At 38.8% G+C, this 14,189-nt stretch overlaps 1 protein-coding gene across 7 annotated transcripts in view; it reads left to right on the top strand.

Moving 5' to 3' along the window:
* ANKIB1 (ankyrin repeat and IBR domain containing 1) overlaps positions 1-14,189 on the top strand; it is a 270,873-nt gene that overhangs the window by 140,661 nt on the left and 116,023 nt on the right. The window contains exon 4 of one of the 7 annotated variants that reach the window (XM_058424746.1): positions 7,505-7,720. The exons of 4 other annotated variants lie outside the window; for them this stretch is intronic. The gene's annotated coding sequence lies outside the window, so the exon portion shown is untranslated. Of the gene's footprint in view, positions 1-7,434; positions 7,721-7,830; positions 8,020-14,189 lie in introns of those variants that run through there. 2 more of the 7 variants (XM_032761079.2, XM_032761080.2) reach the window with 2 other exon arrangements.

The raw sequence follows: 14,189 nt of genomic DNA, 5'->3' as shown, positions 1-14,189 counted from the left end.
AAAGTCAAGAAAGAAAATTTATGTATTAGTTAGAATGCCTTCAAATTCAAGAAATAGAAAACTTATTTGAGCATGAACAATGATAAATTTATTTTGTCACACAAGATGGCATAAACAATTAGAATGATTTATCATCTTATTCAGCTGAACTCAGATAGGATGGATCAAGGACTGGTTAATTCAGTGATTCAATGACATCATAAAGAATTAGGATTCTTTGCATATTCTTGTCTTCCACTTTCAGCTTTGTCCTTTCTGTCTCTAGACAACATCCATAAACAGAAGAAATGATTTATTACTATGAGTTTCATTTTATGATCCAGAAACCTCTCCTAAATCACCGAGTAGAGTTTCTCTGTGCCTCACGACCAAGATTGCATTGCCTGAATAGTGAGAATCATGGTTACAGAAATAACTACTAGAATCATTGATGAAGATGAAGTAAATGTAGGGAAAACAGGTGGAAGATTATAGAAGGGAAAAGAGATGGAAGATGGGTTATTATAGTCTGCCAGGCAGAAGAGGATGGCAGGCCAGAACTAATACAAAGGGAGTGGAAGTTTGTAGCACTTGAGAAATGACTGCATTAAAGATTCACTACTTAACATTGGTTAATATTTCAGACAGCTATTTTTTTTTTTTTTTTTTGAGACAGGGAATCACTCTGTCACCAAGGCTGGAGTGCAGTGACATGATCAAAGCTCACTGCAGCTTTGACCTCCTGGGCTCAAGCGATCCTCCCACCTCAGCCTCCTGAGTAGCAGGTACTGCAAGTGTGTGCCACCATGGCTGGCTAATTTTTTTATGTTTTGTAGAGATGAAGTCCCACTATGTTGCCTGGGCTGATCTTGAACCCTTGGGCTCAAGCAATCCTCCCACCTCGGCCTCCCAAAAGTGTTGGGATTACAGGTATGAACCACCACCTGTGGCCTCAGACAGCTTTTTAATAGTTAAACTTTTCTGTTTCCAGTCAAGAATTTATTTTACCTCCCTCCCCTGAACTACTATTATTATTTATTCCTAAAGTTCAAGTACCTACAAACAATTTTTAAAGTTTGTATTGATAATATGCAAAACACTACTGGGCACTGCAGATTTGAAAAAACAAAAACGAGTATAGATGTAGTCCCTAACTTTAAGGAACCTAAGCTCACCTTAGAGCAGTAGGAAATTTACACAAAATATCAGTAATAAAAGATAGTTTATGCTTAGGTCAAAATTAGTTTGTAATAAAGAACCTAAGATTGTAAATTCCACTGTAATAAGTTATATGAGTGTGCCTTTAAAAAAATTTTACAGTGACTACTATATTGAAGGGTTTTAAGTAAGGAAATTGCATTTTAGATGCATAAGGATGTTTGCCATGTACGTTTATCATACATACTTTTGTAAATCTAGTAATTTTCTTTGTGGTAATTAAAAAAAAAAAAAAGCAATGTTTCAGAACAGGAGCACTAGCTCAGCTGCATTAGCTGGGATAGAGAATCTGGTCATTGTTAACTCCTTATAAGATTTTTTGGCCAAGCATGGTGATGCATGCCTGTAATCCCAGCACTTTGGGAGGCCAAGGCGGGAAGATCACTTGACACCAGGAGTTTGAGACCAGCTTGGGCAACATGCCCAGCCTGCAAAACCCTGTCACTACAAAAATAAAAAATAAAAAAATTATCTACATGGGAGGCTGAAGCAGGAGGATAGCCCGAGCCCAGGAGGTGAAGACTACAGTGAGCTGTGATAGCACCCCTGCACTGCAGCCTGTGCAACAGAATGAGACCCTGTCTCAAAAAAATATATTTTTCAGTCTCTGCAGTTTTTAGCCACATCTCATGCCTCAAAGCTACCTATACCTCTAATTTCTGAGACTTTTTGGTGTTCTTTAACAAAAAATAGGCTGCTTTTTTTTCTTTCTTGGTTGTAGAATTAGGTTTGACCTTTGCTTACTCAATTTAGCTTTGCCAAACTGGTTGCCTTTTGTGTATTTGTTTTCCAGCTTTCAAAATTCCAGCTTTTTTGAAATTTTCAAAAAAAATTCCAGCTTTTTTGAAATTTTTCATCTGCTGTTGTTTCCTCTCGTTCTTTTTGACCTTGTAGATTTATCCTTTTTTCTTAATTTATTCTCACTTAATGGGATTTCAGGAGCATATTGACTAGTTTTCATTTTTACATATACGGGGGAGTATGACATAGACATCTCTGTACTTAGATATTACTGATGTAAGTCTACTTTGAATCAAATGAGCAGATGTTTAAAAAGTATTGTTCCCAATTGTTTTAATGATTTCTTCCTGTGAGTTGGGGTGGTGCTGCCCATCACCAACTCAGGAGGGTATTTGAAAATACCTGGAAAAAATTGTAACAATGTCTGGAAAATACTACAGATATTTAATTGGCAGAGGTCAGGGATGATTAACATTGCAAAATGTGAGGGACAGTCCTACATAATGAAAAATTAATTCAATCCCAAATGGCAGGAAGAAGACAGGAGGTGTATTAACCTGAAAAAAGCGTGCCAGAAGGACAAGGACATAGAGCTGGGGGTGATGCACCATTCTGGAATTAAGTAGAAGTGCACAAACTAAATGGCGAGACCTCCCCCAGCTTCTTTCTTCCACTTAGCCTAAAGGAATAGACCTAAAGATTTTGACAATTGGGATACATAATGAAACCACCAAGTCAGTTTCATCGTACAGTAGCCCTTGCTGGTTGCCTAACCCCTGCTATTATAAATAATGCCAAAATAAGCATCACTGTACATGTCTCTTTGTGTACCTGTTACAAGAGTTATCCTAGGATAATATCTATTAATTTTTCAAAATTATAACTCACAATAAGAATTTTATATCATAACCTTATATACACATACACATGCCATATGTCTTTGTGTGTGATATATCTACATCTATATATAATTAAAAAGTTTTGCAAAACTACACTTAGTATATAGATGCACACTGATCTTTTTAGCTTGTTAAAAGTTGGTCTCATTATATCTCATTTAGGTACAGAAAATACATATATTAGGTAATACATAGAGGTGAATATCTGTAAAATCAGGATTCTAGGCCCAAGGCATATTTATTTTCAACATGAACAAATACTGTAAAATTATTCTACAGAACAATTGTTCCAAGTTGTACCTCCATCAGCAATGAGTAATGACTTCAATTTGTGTTTCCAAACTCATTTACCAATTTAATAGGTAGAAATGGCATCTGTGACAGACACAGACACTATATATATACTGACCCCATCTTTATTTCTAAAACTTTAAAAATTCCTGTCTCCACTATGGAAACCTTAAAAGGTCAAAAGTTTATTCTCTAGGAGAGGAATCCAAGTTTCCAGATACCAATCATGGGCCAGTCTTGCAAGTAGGCCTTTGTAGGGATAGCCTTCTCAAGCCTGATATGTTAACTCTTTTCTGCATGGTCCACTCCCTTGGCATTTAGCTAAGGTACCTTGACAGCTAAACCCTTTAGAGGTCCAGAATTTGGCCAGTTAAAACAAATTTCATTGATTATAAAGGTCTATCATAGAAAGCCAGGTGGCTTCCGCCTTCAGTTTCTGCATTTTAGTTTCGTTTTTATCTGGCCTGAAGGTGAATTTGGACAGCACATATCTGGTTAAGTTGAATCATGTAAGTTCTTCAGGCTTTTTAGCAGTGTCCTGATAATCAGGGTACACTGAAAGGAGTGCATTTCCAGAGGACACTCATAGTACCTGATATGGTTTGGATCTGTGTCTCTACCAAATCTCTTGTTGAATTGTAATCCATAATGTTGAAGTTGGGCCTGGTGGAAGATGATTGGATCATGGGGGCAAATTTCTCTTGAATGGTTTAGCACCATCCCCTTGCTGTGATAATGAGTGAGTTTTTGTGAGATCTGGTTGTGTAAAAGTGTGTAGCACCTTCCTCCTTGCTCTTTCCCTTGCTCCTGCTCCCACCATGTGAAGTGTCTGCTTCTCCTTTCCGTTCCGCCATGATTGAAAGTTTCCTGAGGCCTCTCCAGAAGCAGAGCAGATGCAGTCATCATGCTTCCTGTACAGCCTGCAGAACCATGAGCCAATTTAACCTCTTTTCTTTATAAACTTCTCAGTCTCAGGTATTTATAGCACTGTGGAAATGGACTAATACAGTACTCTTGGAAACAAAGAATTCACAATTGTTAGGTACTCCAAACAGGACATATGCAGACAGTCCTTGACTTAATGATTATTTGAATTACAGTTTTTGACTTTATGATTGGTTTACAGGAGTATTAAATGCATTTTTGACTTGTGGTTTTGACTTACAGTGGCTTTATTCAGAGGTAACCCCATCATAAGTCGAGGAGCATCTGTATTAGTCAGGCAGTCCCCAGTATGAACTCTCACCATTGGGTCTCCTGCCCAAGGGTTTCCAGTCCAATTAGTTCAGTTTGGTATTTGGCTTCAAGAATGCCTAAATACAGTCAGTTCCAAACAGATTTGCATGTCCATGATACCAGTTCATTTGCCCCACATCTATGGATGACAATATTTATGGATGTTCTGTGTGAAAGTGCAGGGAGTGGGCGTGGAGGCACCCACCTGTAATCCCAGCAGTTTGGGAGGCTAGTGCCAGAGGATTGCTTGAGGGCAGGAGTTCAAGACCAGCCTGGGCAACATAGGAAGACCTCTTCTCTACTAAAAATAAAAAAAATTAGGCTAGGCATGGTAGCTCACGCTTGTAATCCCAGCATTTTGGGAGGCCGAGGCAGGTGGATCACCTGAGGTCAGGAGTTCAAGTCCAGCCTGGCCAACATGGTAAAACCCTGTCTCTCCTCAAAATACAAAAATTAGCCCAGCGTGGTGGCAGGTGTTTATAGTCCTAGCTACTCAGGAAGCTGAGGCAGGAGAATCGCTTGAACCTGAGAGGCAGAGGTTGCAGTGAGCAGAGATCGTGCCACTGCATTCCAGCCTGGGCAACAAGAGTAAAACTCTATGTCCAAAAAAAAAAAAAAAAAATTACCCAGGCATGATGATGCGTGTCTGTGGTCCTAGCTACTCAGGAGGCTAAGATGGGAAGATTGCTTGAGCCCAGGAGTTCAAGGTTTCAGTGAGCTATGATCACACCACTGTACTCCAGCCTGGGCTACAGAATGAGACCCTATCTCAAAATAAATAAATAATAAAATAAAGAATTTTTTAAAAAAGGAAAAAGAAAATGCAGAAGCTGGGCCAGCCTCTGCTGTCTCGTAGTCAGGGCTGTTAGGTGTAATCATAGGCTCAGCAGTCAGTTTGAGTTCAAAGTGCTGAAGACACTTAGGAAGGCAGCATGGGAAGTTTTCCTTCAGGAAGAGAGGAACCCTTCCAAAAACAGTTCTGAAAAACAAATCATTTCCTATGCCTCCCTAGGTGCCAGGTTTTTGTTTTATGTCTTGTTACAAAATGTGTCCCATTTAACAATCTTAACTTTATAGTTTTCCAGCTATCTCTTGTTCTCACCCAGACTTTTTATCCCAAAAGGTTGAATGCAAGAGGAACAAAAGCATTTTCTTAGAACAATATATTTATATAATTTGACCAGAAAGACACATTATATTCAGGAATTGGTCAGGATGAACTCTGAATTTTCAAAAATTTTCATAATGAATTTACATAACTTCGCCACTTTTTTTCCTAACCAATTATCTGGTGAGCAGCTTAGGAAAAAAAATCCCATTTTGGGGAAAGCTTCCTTTAGTAATCAAACTGTCTCACTAAGATGTGTGTGCGAGGAGAAAGGTAAGGGAAGTAGACTCAGGTTTATCAGTCTTTTGTTGTAAGTTGCAATGAATCAAGAAACCCAAACACAAGGCAAAAGCAGTGAGACATCCCCTAGAGCAGTGATCCCCAACCTTTTTGGTACTAGGGATCGGTTATGTGAAGACAGTTTTTCCACGTACAGCAGAGTGGGGATGGTGTCGGGATGAAACTGTTCCACCTCAGATCATCAGGTATAATGAGCATACAGCCTAGATCCTTTGTGTGTGCAGTTCACAATAGGGTTTGCGTTCCTATGAGAATCTAATGCTGCACTGATCTGACAGGAGGCAGAACTCAGGGGGTAATGCTCACTTGCCTGCTGCTCACCTCCTGCTGTGTGGCCTGGTTCCTAACAGGCCATGGACAGGTACCAGGCTACGGCCTGGGGATTGGGGACCCCTGCCCTAAAGGGAGTCCAGAATCCAGTCTGTCAGGAATAGGTGTGGAGGGATCATACTTCTTGTGATGTGCGCCAACTTGTAGCTTTTGGCAGGAATCACAAATTAAGAACGCAATTAGCCACTTAATCAGAAATACGGAGTCGATCAGCAGCTCAATTTTAGATTGTCCCATCAGAGAACAAGTCCTTTCCTGTGGGCATTTGGATGTGACCCAGAGAATCCAGCTGGCATCTATTGATGGTTTTCATAGTTTAGGGCCCACAGAGGGGTGTCCTAAATTTGCAGCAGTCCCAGAGTCACAGTTCTGTTCATTGAGCCTGTTCCTGCTTTTAGTTCAGTAGAGCTCACGCTGAGAGGCTGAAACAGCCCATATCAGACAGCATGAGGTTTTAGCTAATAGGCCCAGGTAATTAGGACCTGTGAATTTAACATTTCCAAAAAGCTTCCAGTTAGTCTTTGCACCAAGAAAGCTGAGACTCTGTAAAACCAGACAGCTGTGTTCCATGTCCAAGTGACAAACAAGGCTTTTTCTTAAGCCTTTTTTATCGTGGCAACCTTAGAGTCCAAATCGACCCACTCAAAAACACACACACACACACACACACACACACACACACACATCAGGGTGAAAAATTGTCAGCCTCTAAGGGTCAGAATCTGATTTTATAAGAGCTCATTAGTAAATAAAAACTGGTTTTTAAAACTAAATGTGTATCTACATCTAGAAATTGCTTCTCTTTAACTGCAGACATTCTAGTATGCAAAAATCATCAGCTATGAAGACTTACTCTGTTTCTGATATTCAAAGTGTTCTGCTCACCAGCAGCAGAAAGCAAGGGAGTTTTGTCTCATTAATGGTTCTTCTTTTCAGCTTTCCTGATTGGGATGATCCTCTAGCATTTATGAAATTACAAGCATATAACATTTTATATCACTTTTATCATACATCCAGATGCAATGCCCACAAAATACAAAATGATTTTGTGAAAATTTCCTTTTTCCTTATAATAATTACACATTTATTTAAACTCCTAGCAGTAAATTTCTCATTTACAGGTTCATATTACAGTGGTGGGGGTGGGAGGATTTGTGTAGATCTTGGATGGAACGCAAGGGTGATGGGGTTGGTGCAGCAGCAGCTAGGCTTAACAAACGTTTGGAGGGCACCCCCCTCTTTTTTTCCTCTCAGTTTATCTAAAGCTTTACTCCAGCCTTGGGAGTTGATTTAACTTTTATCCCTGGCACTTGGAGGAGAAAGCAGTGTAAACTTTTAACACTTCGTGCCCACTCAGTGCTCACTTTTAGTAATATTTGGACTCTTTCTCCTCCTGTCTCAGGAAAGAACAAAAACAAAAGACATCACCTTGGATGTATCCCCCAACCCCCAACTTTAGCCAAAATTGCCAAAGCAGCCAGGGATCAGCAGATGAACTCTCCCAGCATTGGATCTATCATTCTCAAATCTCGCTGACAACTTTTATCTCTCATAACAAAAAGCAGCTTACCTACTGTTTCATATTATGAATAATTCCATAGCTGCCCAGGCATCAAAGGTTTGTGATACTCTACCTATTCATCCTTTCTTTTCCCAAACAGTGCATTTGCCATATTTTAGTGAGATGGTCTGGTAAATCCCACTTCTGACACCACTTTTTTCAGGTGTCCTCAAGACCCTGCCAGGTTCAGTGATTCCCTTAGGGAACTCACAGGACTCAGCATATAGTTCAAAGCTAAACTTACAGGAAAAGGATTCGAAGCAAAATCAGCAAAGGGAAAGGGTTCATGGAGTGAAGCCCAGAGGAAACCAGGCACAAGCTTCCAAGAGTCTTCTTCCCATGGAATCATACAATATGTATGTAATTTACATAATTTCTCCAGCATTGAATTATGACAATGTGTATGAAATGTAATCTGCCAAAGAACTTCTTTAGAGACTCGGTGTCCAAGGTTTTGATTGACAGCTGGTCACATAGGTACCTTCTAACTAGCATGTACCAATATTCCAGACTTTCTGAAGAAAAGCAGGTGATTAGCATGTACCACATTATTTATACAAACAATTTTGGCACTTTGAAGGACTCCTATCAGTTAGGGTGGTGGGAACCCACCTGAAATCCAAGTTCCCAGACACCAGCCATGGATCAACCTTGCAAGAAGCTTTTCTAAGGATAGCCATCTGAAGCCTGCTATGTTAACTCTTTTCCATATAATAAAGTAGAATGTCCTCAGAAAAATGGGGCTGAAATTGTAATATTGAATAAACTTAGTTTAACTTAATAAATTCATTTAGGTTCAGCAGGACAATGAAGAAGAAAAAAGGAGAGTTCCTAGGAGTGAAATAGTTTTGTACTCTGACACAATATAATACTTCTAGATTTTCCCCGGTAGTAATAATAATGGGTGATAAAGAGTACCTAATGGTGGAGGACACAGCAAAATTAGGAAGACTCAATGACTTTGAAACGGTGGTGGAGTGAGTTCTTTTCCAGTGAATGTAATCTAAACAGTTTTGTACTGTAGCAATTTGTAGTTGTTCTTTGTAATAAGTTTGAGAAAGGGAATTGTTATCTTTTAATATTATTTTGTAAACTTGTACTAATTTTATATGTACATAATTATTAAAGATATATTAGAGAGAAATCAATTCCCCAAAGTGTAAACATAGAATTCACTTAAAAAAAAATTTTTAAGCATTTAACACTGCTTAAAAGCAGTAAAAATTATTTCAAAAGATATTTGACTATAGATTTCTAAACTTCCATACATAGTGTGTAATTTTTATTTTTTTTCTTTAGTAGAAAATATGATTGATTTAGGTTTATGGGGCCTCAGCTGAGGCTAAAAGTTCACCTTTTGGGGCATAAGTAATTTTTTTTTCTTTCTCTCTTTTTTGAGACAGGGTCTCTGTCACCCAGGCTGGAGTTGAGTGGCGCCATCTAGGTACACCACACCCTCCGCTCCCCAGGCTCAAGTGATCCTCTCACCTCAGCCTCCCAAGTAGCTGGCATTACAGGCACGTGCCACCATGCTTGGCTATTTTTTTGTATTTTTAGTAGAGACAGGGTTTCGCCCTGTTACCCAGGCTGGTCTTGCCAAGCAGTCCACCTACCTCTGCCTCCCAAAATGCTGAGATTACAGGCATGAGCCACCATGCCTGGCCAGCATAAGTAATTTTTATGTCTGTCTTAGATGCATCAGCTTTGAGACCTTGGCTTCCTAATTCCAAGATAAACCCTTCTAGTTTAACATTTTCACTTATATTTTTGCATTAAGGACAATACATTATTCAAAAATTATGAAAGCCAACACTGAATAGAGATGCCAGAGTTACTAAAATTACACTATTTGCCAACAGCACCACAGTGTAAGAGCTTGAAATGTTTATTTTTCAGTCACTGTATAAAATCCTGAATTCAAAGTTTGAAAAATAGTTGTGAAGGGGAAGTTAAAGTATAACACAACATTTTGAGTAGTTGAAAAGTCAAATGTATAAAAGCTGAATACTGCCTATGAAAATTTTCAGCTATCTGAAAATTTACTTATTTAGAGAGCTGTGATCATTATAGGTAATTGTGTTTTCATGGGAAGTAAGAGTGATGTTTCATACAGTAGTTGTATTCCAAGTTTCGACAGCTTTCTGCTTGTAGACCTCATGCTAGCTATTTTCAGTGTTCATTTGCCAGTTTGGCAAAAAGAGGCAGGCTTTTGAATATAGCTTTTGCAGCTATTTTCATTTTTTCTCTAACTACAGTATCCTTTTTTACACTGTGAAAGCTATGTAGATCTAAAAGATATCTAAGAGGAGCCAGAATATGTTGTATTATCTCCTTGCTTACTGAGAAACCTCAGACAGCCAAACTGCCATAGATATTTTTATTACTCTCATGATAATACTTTTGTGTTTATGTAGCCATTTTATTTGGAATGCTGCCATGTTGAGATACTAGAATAACAGAAAATTTGGAATGCTGCCATATTAAGATACTAGAATAACAGAAAATTTGGAATGCTGCCATATTAAGATACTAGAATAACAGAATTTTAATTCTGGAATTTATATTATAGGGAAGTTGCTTTCTCGGTTAAAAGATTTTTCTCAGCTCAGGTAATTTTCACTACCCTCTAATACTTGGAAGTTTTCCTGCAAACTGGGTATTCATTAACTTCTTCCAGAGTAAAGCCACATTGGACTTCAACTTAATATGCAGTTTGGTAAGCTAAGCCCCAAATCTCCTAAATCAGACTTCATTTTTAGCAACATTTCAGACTAAGATCTCTTTGCCCCCTGCCAAAGGTGTGTGTGTTTTGCACATACTCCCAGTATAAGGTCTGTCTCCTGCTCCTGGTTTTGTACTTAGGAATTCTGTGTCCCCTTCAGTTAGTACAGTCATGTGCCCCATAACAATATTTTGATCTACCACAATGGTCCCATAAGATTATAAATGGAACTGAAAAAATGCCTATCGCCTAGTGACCTCGTAGCATCATTGTGCAATTATTTTATTTTTTAAATAAATTTAATGTGGCCTAAGTGTACAGTGTTTATATTTTATTTTTATTTTATTTTGAGACTGGGTCTCACTCTGTTTCCCAGGCTGGAGTGCAGTGGTGCAATCTTGGCTCACTGCAACCTCCGTCTCTCTGGCTCAAGTGATCCTCCTGCCTCCGCTTCCTGAGTAGCTGAGACTATAGGCATGTGCCACCAGGCACAGCTAATTTTTGTATTTTTAGTAGAGACGGGGTTTCATCATGTTGGCCAGGCTGGTCTCCATCTCCTGACCTCGTGATCTGCCCGCCTCGGCCTCCCAAAGTGCTGGGATTACAGACATGAGCCACTGCACCCGGCCACTTTTCCTTATTCTTTACTTTAGATGAATACAAGTTAACATTTCAATATAATGTTTGTGACATTTAAACTATACCTTAAGTTATGTTCATTAATGTTTGCTCTCAAGCAGAGTTTTTTTGTTTATAACAACGCATAGAATACCTTAGATTTTAACAATCTGTTTTAGTAATAGGATGAAGATAATGAGGCATATATTGGGGAGTCAGGACGCATAAGGAACAGAGGCTACAGTGTGTTACCTATGGGGAACATAAAATTTCTTAGTAGACTCTGCCCTGATTGCCATTACATTTCTAAAGGCCTTCTTTATTGTCAGTTGGTCAATCAGATTCAGCCTTTTTATCTCAAGTCCATTTTCTGAGTGAACTACACCAGTTTCATCTTACTGTAATACTTTCTAATGCTTTTATTGTTATTGTTTGTTTCCTAAATCTTTATGGACTTAAAAACTACTTTGCCAATATTTGACATCTCAGTTCTTAAAAGAATAAAAGGGGGAAATTAACATTGTCATTTTAATTTTTAAAAATTCATATTTTCTTAGCATTTTCTTTTCTTTTTTCATTTGTTCCTTCTTTTACCTTTCTTCATTCATTCGTTTGTTCCTTCTTTCTTTCTTTTCTTTTTTCACATAGAGAAGTACATAATGTATTGTCCTAAATGGAACTTGTGATTTACTCATGGCCCAGCTTAATAATTTGTAAGTGATTGCATAGAGGTTAGATGTTTGGTACCCAAAATAGTAGTGAATAGCATTGATTTTTCTTGGAATGGCCTTTCTATTCATTTTCCAGTGAACAACTGATTCTTCAAGGGTTTGTGAATTTAGGACATTGTTTTTATTTTATTCAGTGACATTCTGTAGCCAAATTTAGGATAAGCTTTTTAGGTATCTAGCATAAAAGGTAATTATTTACTTAGAACAACCCGTGAATGTTTGGAGGTTTTATGAGTGGAGCTTTTATGGTTAAATCTTGGAGTAGAGGCTGGGTAGATTTTTTTTTTTTTTTTTTTTTTGAGACAGAGCCTCGCTCTGTTGCCCAGGCTGGAGTGCAGTGGCACTATCTCAGCTCACTGCAACCTCTGCCTCCCGGGTTCAAACGATTTCCCACTAATTTTTGTATTTTTAGTAGATGGGGTTTCACCATGTTGGCCAGGCTGATCTCGAACTCCTGACCTCAAGTGATCTACCCACCTCGGCCTCCCAAAGTGCTAGGATTACAGGCGTGAGCCACTGTGTCCGGCCTAGGCTGGGTAGATTTAAACGTAGTTCTTTCTAGTCCTATGATTTTTAAAATTCACACAAATTTTATACTATAAACATTTATCATATAGAAAAGTATAAGGCATGTTTTTATATTGGTGGACTTTCTAGTCTTAAATGGAAGATACGTTATGTTAGATAATTTCTTACGAATTGTGAAACTCTGTGCACTATCAAATTTAATCTTTACAATAGCCTTCTAAAATGAATATTATTTTCTAGATGAGAAACCCTCAGTTGTCATTAAAAGACTTGCCAAGTTGTAGACTAGCTCTATCTTAAATGCTCTTTCAACTCACTGAACTACGTTGCATTAATTATTCTGTCATAGGAAACAAGATCTATACATAACACTGAATTACACTGGCCAAGTTCAGAGTAGACAAAATAATAGATGAGCTACCATTTCAGAAATAGGAACTATCACTAAAAACTATGATGACCTAAAATTAAGTTGAAGATGTTAAAGCTGAAGCCAAACTCTTAGGGTAGGAATCAGAGGGTTCAGCCCTACCTAGCTATACAGCTTTACCTCTGCTTATTCCCTGTACAGATCCCCAGCTTTAGGCAAACTCATTGTGCTTAAAAACACTTTGATGATGTAGCCTTAGTTATGCAATTCCTAAGTTTGCCTTTATCCTGTCACCTATAGGAAACCATTGGAGATTTTATAGAAGGTAATTTAATGACTACTACTGCCCCTTCACCTATAACTTAAATATAGTCAGTTCTTGAACCCTGGTATCCCTGAAGCTAACTGTAATACCCCGTGCCCTAATAGAGGCCATTCTCCTTATTTCTCTCCAAATGAGATATTTTAATGTTGGACCTGATTACCAGCATGTGTACCTTTTAGTAGAAGGTATGCATATTGAACATAGATTCCAGCAGCTGTTTTAAACCTTTCCCCCGCTTCCTTTGTCTCTTCTCACCATCAGGGAAATCTAGTGTAGAGGGACCAGTGGACCTTGTGATTTACATGTGGCCCAGCTTAATAATTTGAGTTACGAGATTGCATAGAGAGGTTAGATGTTTGCTGCCAAAAATCATAGTAAATAGCATTGATTTTTCTTGGAGTGGCCTTTCTATTTATTTTCTAGAGGACAACTGGTCCTTCAAGGGTTTGTGAATTTAGGATATTATCCTTATTTATTTATTTTTTTTTTTTGAGGTGGAGTTTCGCTCTTGTTGCCCAGGCCGGAGTGCAGTGGCGCAGTCGCAGCTCATTGCAACTTCTGCCTCCTAGGTTTAATTGATTCTCCTGCCTCAGCTTCCCAAGTAGCTGGGATTACAGGCATGCACCACCATGCCCAGCTAATTTTGTATTTTTAGTAGAGATGGGGTTTCACCATGTTGGTCAGGCTGGTCTCGAACTCCTGACCTCAGGTGATCTGCCTGCCTCAGCCTCCCAAAGTGCTGGGATTATAGGCGTGAGCCACCGCGCCCGGCTTATTATCCTTATTTTATTCCATTTGTTGCTTTATTTTATTGGGTGATTAATAACCCATACTGCTATGTGTACGTCTTTAAGGGTTTCTTTGAGAAAATACTATTTAGAATATATCCAGAATCCAAACAACTTCTCAACATCTCTGTTGCTACAGTCCTGGGACAAAAACCTATCAGCTGTTGCCTGGTTTACCCTAGTAACATGCAAATTGGTCTTCCTGTTTCTATTCATGCCTTCCTAGCACAGGAGCTAGAATTTTTTTTTTTTTTTTTTTTTTTTTTTTTGACGGAGTCTCGCTCTGTCACCCAGGCTGGAGTGCAGTGGCGCGATCTCGGCTCACTGCAAGCTCCGCCTCCCGGGTTCACGCCATTCTCCTGCCTCAGCCTCTCCGAGTAGCTGGGACTACAGGCGCCTGCCACCACGCCCGGCCAATATTTTTTGTATTTTTAATAGAGACGG

The sequence above is a fragment of the Hylobates moloch genome, unplaced genomic scaffold (assembly GCF_009828535.3).
Source record: "Hylobates moloch isolate HMO894 unplaced genomic scaffold, HMol_V3 SCAFFOLD_1, whole genome shotgun sequence".
Lineage (NCBI taxonomy): Eukaryota > Metazoa > Chordata > Mammalia > Primates > Hylobatidae > Hylobates > Hylobates moloch.
The sequence above is the reverse complement of the archived record's forward strand: the minus strand, read 5'-3'. Positions and strand labels throughout refer to the sequence as shown.